We start from the raw sequence: 9085 nt of genomic DNA on the forward strand, positions 1-9085 counted from the left end.
ACTTTGGTGCTAATGGATGCACAAAATAAACTGAGATAAAGCAGAGATGCTCATAGACACTGTTCAAAGCTATGGTGCCTTGACGCTGAGATGTTGGGTGTAGTTCCTGGGAAAGGAGCTTGGCATTGCCATTTTTGCTGCCTGTGTAACAGCTCCCTGAAAACAAATGCTGAACGTTATTTTCAATTTTTTTGCCTTTTTCCTTAAAAGTGAAAACCCTCTATGGATTTCTTTCTGTTAGTAAAAACATATACTTATGTAGTCTTTCATACAAGCAAAGTGGCTTAAAGTGAACTTTCAAAAAGTGGGATGCCTGTATTCAGAAAGACATTGGGAGAGAATTTTCCAAAACCAGTGAAAGACATAAATCCGTAGATTCAAGGAGTTTGATGAATTCCCCAAAGGAATTCATGTAGTTAAGTCCAAAGAAAACTACAGGCAGGCTCATCATAGTTATTGCTGACAGAAGAGTAAAAAATAAGATTTTAAGCATCAGACATTGAAAAAACCCTTTGATGAACATTTCCTGGCAGCTGATTAGAAGCTGAGCTTGAGTGAAAGCCATTCCCTGCCATGTGAACAACGTGGCCAGCTTCTCAACAGGAGTCAACCCCGATGTCATTCTGCAATTCAGAGCCTGGGACCAGCATCCTGAGCACCACTTCTAAATAATTCCCAGCCCCAGCTTGCAAAATGGTAGGTAAATGATCATAATTTGTAGCCGCATGTTCTCATGTCTTAGGATATGAAGTATCCTTAGGATTTGAAGTACACCAAGTCAGAAAAGGGGAAATTGCCCTGATTTTGAAACGGAAAATACAAGATTGGCTTATTTCAATTTAGCCCAATTTTCTGAAATCCAGTAGCATCACCCCCTGTCAACAAAGAAGAATTTTAGATCTCTGATGGTTAAGATTTTGAAACACTTTTACATTAAAATAAATATGGATATGATAGCATCCTCAAATACACAAATCTTTGAGATAAATATTTGCAAAGTTTAGAGAATTCAGAGGCCATTTAGAATTAAGACTTTAGATGTTCACACAATTTTTATCATTATTTTTTGGCCCTGAGGCATGTGGGATCTTAGCTCCCCAACCAGGGATTAAACCCACGTCCCCTGCTTTGGAAGCGTGGAGTCCCAACTACTGGGAAGTCCAACACACATATTTTAGAATGGCACACAGCAGAAAGAGAGCTAGCTAGCTCTCTGGCCTCTACTTATAAGGGGAGTAATCCCATTCAGGAAGGCATCACCCTCATAACCCAATTATCTCCTAAAGCTTCACCGTCAAATACCACCCCATTAGGATTAGGATTTCAACATATGCGTTTTGTCAGCCAGTCAGTCAGTCAGTTCAGTCGCTCAGTTGTGTCCGACCCTTTGCAACCCCATGAATAGAAGCACGCCAGGCCTCTCTGTCCATCACCAACTCCCAGAGTCCACCCAAACCCACGTCCACTGAGTCGGTGATGCCATCCAACCATCTCATTTTCTGTCATTTCCGTCTCCTCCTGCCCTCAATCTTCCCTAGCATCAGGGTCTTTTCCAATGAGTCAGCTCTTCGCATCATGTGGCCAAAGTATTAGAGTTTCAGCTTCAACATCAGTCCTTCCAATGAACACCCAGGACTGATCTCCCTTAGGATGGACTGGTTGGATCTCCTTGCAGTCCAAGGGACTCTCAAGAGTCTTCTCCAGCACCCCAGTTCAAAAGCATCAATTCCTTGGTGCTCAGCTTTCTTTATAGTTCAACTCTCACATCCATACGTGACCACAGGAAAAACCCTAGCCTTGACTAGACGGACCTTTGTTGGCAAAGCAATGTCTCTGCTTTTTAATATGCTGTCTAGGTTGGTCATAACTTTTCTTCCAAGGAGTAAGCGTCTTTTAATTTCATGGCTGCAGTCGCCGTCTGCAGTGATTTTGGAGCCCGGAAAAATAGTCAGTCACTGTTCCCATTGTTTCCCCATCTATTTGCCATGAAGTGATGGGACCAGATGCCATAATCTTAGTTTTCTAAATGTTGACCTTTAAGCCAACTTTTTCACTCTCCTCTTTCACCTTCATCAAGAGACTCTTTAGTTCTTCTTCACTTTCTGCCGTAAGGGTGGTGTCATCTGCATATCTAAGGTTATTGATATTTCTCCTGGCAATCTCAATTCTATCTTGTGTTTCCTCCAACCCAGTGTTTCTCATGATGTACTCTGCATAGAAGTTAAATAAGCAGGGTGACAATATATTTGGAACTAGTCTGTTGTTCCATGTCCAGTTCTAACTGTTGCTTCCTGACCTGCATATAGGTTTCTCAAGAGGCAGGTCAGGTGGTCTGGTATTCCCATCTCTTTCAGAATTTTCCACAGTTCATTTTGATCCACACAGTCAAAGGCTTTGGCATAGTCAATAAAGCAGAAATAGATGTTTTTTCTGGAACTCTCTTGCTTTTTCGATAATCCAGTGGATGTTGGCAATTTGATCTCTGGTTCCTCTGTCTTTTCTAAAACCAGCTTAAACATCTGGAAGTTCACGGTTCACATATTGCTGAAGCCTGGCTTGGAGAATTTTAAGCATCACTACTAGCATGTGAGATGAGTGCAATTGTGCAGTAGTTTGAGCATTCTTTGGCATTGCCTTTCTTTGGAATTGGAATGAAAACTGACCTTTTCCAGTCCTGTGGCCACTGTTGAGTTTTCCAAATTTGCTGGCATATTGAGTGCAGCACTTTCACAGCATCATCTTTCAGGATTCGAAATAGCTCAACTGGAATTCCATCACCTCTACTAACTTTGTTTGTAGTGATGCTTCCTAAGGCCCACTTGACTTCACATTCCAGGATGTCTGGCTCTAGGTGAGTGATCACACCATCGTGATTATACGGGTCGTAAAGATCTTTTTTGTACAGTTCTTCTGTGTATTCTTGCCACCTCTTCTTTATATCTTCTGCTTCTGTTAGATCCCTACCATTTCTGTCCTTTATTGAGCCCATCTTTGCATGAAATGTTCTTTTGGTATCTCTAATTTTCTTGAATAGATCTCTAGTCTTTCCCATTCTATTGTTTTCCTCTATTTCTTTGCGGTGATTGCTGAGGAAGGCTTTTTTATCTCTCCTTGCTATTCTTTGGAACTCTGCATTCAGATGGGTAATCTTTCATTTTTTCCTTTGCTTTTTGCTTCCCTTCTTTTGAAGGGACACAAAAATTCAGTCCATAATACTATACAAATATAACAATCAAGTCAGAGAAGTACTGGTGTTGTTCTTGTTATTGAGTCAGTAAGTCATGTCTGACTCTTTGTGACCCCATGGTCTACAGCACACCAAGCTTCCCTGTCCTTCACTATCTCCTGGAGTTTGCTCAGATTCATATCTGTTGAGTTGGTGATTGTATCTAACCATCTCATTCTCTGCAGCTCCCTTCACCTTTTGCCCTTCAATCTTTCCCAGCATCAGGGTCTTTCCCAATGAGTTGGCTTTTTGCATCAGGTAGCCAAAGTATTGGAGCTTTAGCTCCAGCACCAGTCCTTCAGTGAATATTCAGAGTTGATTTCCTTTAACATTGATTGGTTTGATCTCCTTGCAGTCCAAAGGACTCGCAAGAGGCTTCTCTAACACCACAGTTCAAAAGCATCAATTCTTCGGTGCTCAGCTTTCTTTATGGTCCAACTTTCACATCCATACATGACTACTGGAAAAACCATAGCTTTGAGTATATGGCCATTTGTTGGCAAAGTGATGTTTCTGCTTTTTAATATGCTGTCTAGTTTGGCCATAGCTTTTCTTCCAAGGAGCAAGCATCTTTTAATTTCATGGCTGCAGTCACCATCTGCAATGATTTTGGAGCCCTAGAAAATAAAATCTGTCGTTACTTCCACTTTTTCTCCTTCTATTTGCCATGAAGGGATGGGACTGGATGCCATGATCTTAGTTTTTTGAATGTTGAGTTTTAAGCCAGCTTTTTCATTCTCCTCTTTCACCCTTATCAAGGGACTCTTTAGTTCCTCTTCATTTTTTGCCATTAGAGTGGTGACATCTGCATATCTGAGGCTATTGATATCTGTCCCAGCAACCTTGATCCCAGCTTGTAATTCATCCAGCCTGTCATTTCACATGATGTACTCTACATATAAGTTAAATAAGCGAGGTTACAATATACAGTCTTGACATACTCCTTTCCCAATTTTGAACCAGTCTGCTGTTCCATGTCTGGTTCTAACTGTTGCTTTTTGACCTGCATACAGGTTTCTCGGGAGACAGGTAAGGTGGTCTGGTATTCCCATTCCTTTGAGAATTTTTCACAATTTGCTGTGATCCACACAGTCAAAGGCTTTAGCATGGTCAGTGAAGCAGAAGTAAATGTTTTTCTGGAATTCCTTTGTTTTGTCTATGATCCTACTACCATCAGGATACACAAATATAGTGGAATAGACTAGAGAGCCTGAAACTCACACTTAACCACCAATTGATATTTGACAAAGGTGCCAAATGGAGTAAAGAAAAGTTTTTCAACAAATGGTGCTCACACAATCAGAGGTCTGTATGGGAAAAAGGACATGACCTGTACCTCACATCCCCCACAAAAATGAACTTCACACAGTAGTACAACCATACTGTGGAATGGAGCAATTTAAAAGGAACAAAATATTGATACATGCAACAGCTGTAGGAAATTATGCTGAGTGACAAAAGGCCAATCTCAAAAGCTACATACCATGTGATACGACTTAGATATCATAAAAATTTTTATTTTTTATTGGGATATAGTTGATGAACAATATTGTGTTAGTTTCAGGTGTACAGCGAAGTGATTCAGTTACGCATGTAATCCATGCTTTTTCAGATTCTTTTCCCATTTAGATTATTACAGAGTACTGAGCAGGGCTCCCAGTGCTATACTAGATAATTTTTAAATGACAAAATTTTAGAAAAGGAAGGCAGAATACTGGTTGCCAAAGGTTAGGGACTATGCGGAGATCCAGAAGGGAGGTGGGTGAGGTTATAAAGGGTAACACAAAGGATTCTTGCATTCAGAATCTTGACTATGGCAGTGGGTGTGCGTGCATGCTAAGTTGCTTCAGTTGTGTCTGAATTTTTGCTACCCCATGGACTGCAACCTGCCAGACTTCTCTGTCCCTGGGAGAATACTGTCCAGGCAGGAATACTGGCGTGGGTTGCTGTGCCCTCCTTCAGGGGATCTTCCTGACCCAGGGATTGAACTTACATCTCTTAGTCTATCTGCATTGGCAGGCGGGTTTTTTGTTTGTTTGTTTGTTTTACCGTTAGTGCCACCTGAAAAGTCCCCATGGTGGTGGCTACATGAACCTAAACATGAAAACATTTTATAGAACCTAATACACACATAAATGAGTACAACTAAAACTAGGGAAACCTGAGTGAGATGCGTGGATTGTATTGATGTCAATATCCTGGTTGTGATATTATAATTATACAAAATATTACCATTGGGGTACACTTGTCACAATATACAAATATTTTCTCAGGGTGGTTTTTACAACTGTATGAATTTGCAGTTATCTCAACAAAAATTTCAGTGAAAAAGTGAGTTTGAGATGGCTCATAAGCCTACATATAAATTTTAAATAACTCCTTTTATTATAATTAAAAAATAACTTCATGGGACTAGGCAGATTTCTTAGGAAAAGATTTCTTAGGGCAAAGAAAACAATAAACAATTTTAAAAAATCTCCTCAAAAATTTAAAATTTATGGTCATTAAATCCAACCTGGTAAAACATCAATCTGGTGGCTAGGGTCAGAGTGTGGAGAATTCTACCTCCAATACTTCATCACTTAGGTTACAAAGTTACCAGGCTGATTGAGGAAAATTAGAGAGCTCCATCTAGGGGCAGGGGAGGGAGCAGCCACTGCGATCCTTGACTGGGAAACTGCCTTCAGAAGGTGATACTTGAACAATACCAATAATGGCTTTGCTGTCAAGAAATTTTAAAGGACATTGTCTCTCTTCACAACATCCCCGAATGGGAGGTGTTATACTTCTTCTTTTAAAGACAAGGAAACCAAGGCTGAGGAAGTTGAAGTGACTTACCCAAGCTCATATGGGCAGTAAGTGGCAGGTTCAGGGCCCAACCCAAGCCTATGAGACTCGAAAGTTCCCAGTTCTAAGACGTCTGGCTCCCTTCCTCAGAGCAACTTACAGTAAGGAGATGCTGGTACTCATGGGGAAAGAAAACAATATCTGGGAGCAGAGATATTTGTCAGCCTAGACAAAAAATGTACATTCTTGTCTAACATGGAAAACTGGAAGTTGTCTGGGGAAAAAAATTTGCTATGGTTTGTGATTTGCTCTTAAGGCAAGTAGGTTCATTCTTCTTTTACACAGTCACATCACAGTTCTGAAATGTTTTAATAGAGAAAATGCTCCTGGTGCTCAATTGGGATCACAGAAAGGGTTTCCCTTGAGGAAACCACCACCTTGTGGCAATGAGCATAACTTGCAGGACCAGGAAAGGTTTCTGTTTGTTTCCTGTCTTCCACACTCCAAAACGCAGTGGCAAACCTTAAAGTTGGAAATTTTTGCATTAAACAAAACAAACGAGCCAGAAAAGTACCTTCCTTAGGAGAGGCTTAAATAAAAGAGATATCAATGAAAAAGATAGCTTTTGAGCAAAGAAATCAAATCACTGACCCATGTTATAAAATACGACAAAGATGGAAATTTCTTTAAAAGAAGATACTAAAAGTTGGGGTGATCCATTTGGAGAAAAAAAAATGAAGAGGTTCCATATTGTCTGAACTGTACACTTTAGAAAGTAAAAAGGGGCTGCTATTAGTAATTACAGAGGACAGCAGGTATAAGGTCAGGGTGTGAAGACACATGGCTCCCCTAAATTGTGTGGGTTAGCCTGGCAAAGTTGTGACTGCATTTTATAGAGGCTGTGTGGTAAGAAATCGAACCCTTTTAAAGTGAATAAAAAGTCTTTATCTCTCAGTGTGCTGGCAGGAGGAGTTTCATAACTGATCTGAATTTTATTTTTGGAACTAAGACCTAAGGGAGATTTCAAACTATTAAAGAGCTTGAGTAACCACCACCATGTAGCCAAAAATAAGAAAAACACACAAGCCATCACTTGCACCTAGTAAACCCAGTTTGTAATGTTGTGCTTAACAGATACCATTGTACAGATATAACACAGACTATACACTCATCTATCGAAGGATATCTTGGTTGCTTTTAGTTTTTGGTGATTATGAATCAGCTGCTATAAACATTTATGTGCAGGTTTTTGTGTCCACCTGTTTTCAAATCAGTTGAGTAAGTATGTGTATGTGCTAAGTCGCTTCAGTTGTGTCCAGCTCTGGGGCTTTATGGATTGCAGCCCACCAGTCTCCTTTGCCTATGGGATTCAGGCAAGAATACAGGAGTGGGTTGCATGCCCTCCTCCAGGGGATCTTCCTGACCCAGGGATCTAACCCGTGTCTCTTCTGTCTCCTGCACTGGCAGGCAGGTTCTTACCACTAGCGCCACCTGGGAAGCCCTGAGTAAGTATAAAGGAGTTGGTTGCTCAGTTGTGTCCGACTCTGCGACCCCACGGACTGTAGCCCGCCAGGCTGCTCTGTCTATGGAATCCTCCAAGCAAGAATACTGGAGTGGGCTACCATTTCCCTCTCCAGGGGATCTTCCTGACCCACAGATCAAACCAGGGTCTCCTGCATTAGAGGCAGATTCTTAACGGTCTGAGCTACCAGGGAAGCCAGTTTTAAAGTACATCTATTTTTTCTTTCGTGGTTCATTCTTTTCATGTTGTGTCTAAAGTTATTGCCAGACCAAGATCACCTAGATTTTGCCTATGTTTTCTTCTAGAAATTTTATGATTTTCCATTTTATTTCTATGATTAATTTTGAGTCATTTTTTGTGAAAAATGTAAAGTCTATGTCCAATTTTTTTTTTTGAAATGGATGTCCGATTATTCCAGCACCAGTTTTTGAAAAAACTTATTTTTCTACATTGATTTTCCTTTGCTCCCTTGTCCAAGATTGGTTGACTACATTTGTATAGGTCTATTTCTACACTTTTTATTTTATTCCATTAATGTATGTATCTATCCTTTCACTAAAATATTGTCTTGCTTATTGTGAGTTAATGGTAAGTCTTGTAGTCTTGTTGTATCAGTTCTCCAACTTTGTGAATCTTCACTGTTGTGTTGACTATTTGGACCTCTTATCTTTTCATATAAACTCTAGAATCAGTTTGTTGATATCCACAAAATTGCTTGCTGATGTTTTGACTGGAATTGTGTTTAATCCATAGGTCAGATCTCAACAATATTGATTCTTCCTATCCACAAACATCCTATCCAGACAGCATATTAAAAAACAGACACATTACTTTGCCAACAAAGGTTCCTCTAGTCAAAGCTATGGTTTTTCCAGTAGTCATGTATGGATGTGAGAGTTGGACTATAAAGAAAGCTGAGCACTGAAGAACTGATGCTTTTGAACTGTGGTGTTGGAGAAGACTCTTGAGAGTAACTTGGACTGGAAGGAGATCCAACAAGTCCATCCTAAAGGAAATCAGACCTGAATATTCATTGGAAGGACTGAGGCTGAAGCTGAAACTCCAATACTTTGGCCACGTGATGCGAATAGCTGACTCATTTGAAAAAACCCTGATGGTGGGAAAGATTGAAGGCAGGGGGAGAAGGGGACGACAGAGGATGAGATGGTTGTGTGGCATCACCGACTCAATGGACATGAGTTTGAGTAAACTCCAGGAGTTGGTGATGGACAGGGAGGCCTGTCATACTGCAGTCCATGGGGTTGCAAAGAGTTGGACACGACTGAGTGACTGAACTGAACTGACATGCTGATACTATATTCAACTATATTCATTCTCAGCTGCCTGCTGGATCTGCTCATTCCTAAAGATGTGGTGTTAAAGTCTTCAGTTATAATAGCGGTAGTGGTTTAGTTGCTAAGTCATGTCCAACTCTTGCGACCCCATGGACAGAGGAGCCTGGCAGGCCACAGTCCATGGGATTCTCCAGGTAAGAATGCTGGAATGGGTTGCCATTTCCTTCTCCAGGGGATCTTCCCAAGCCAGGAATT

This window comes from Ovis aries, chromosome 1, assembly GCF_016772045.2.
Source record: "Ovis aries strain OAR_USU_Benz2616 breed Rambouillet chromosome 1, ARS-UI_Ramb_v3.0, whole genome shotgun sequence".
In the NCBI taxonomy this organism is placed as follows: Eukaryota; Metazoa; Chordata; class Mammalia; order Artiodactyla; family Bovidae; genus Ovis; species Ovis aries.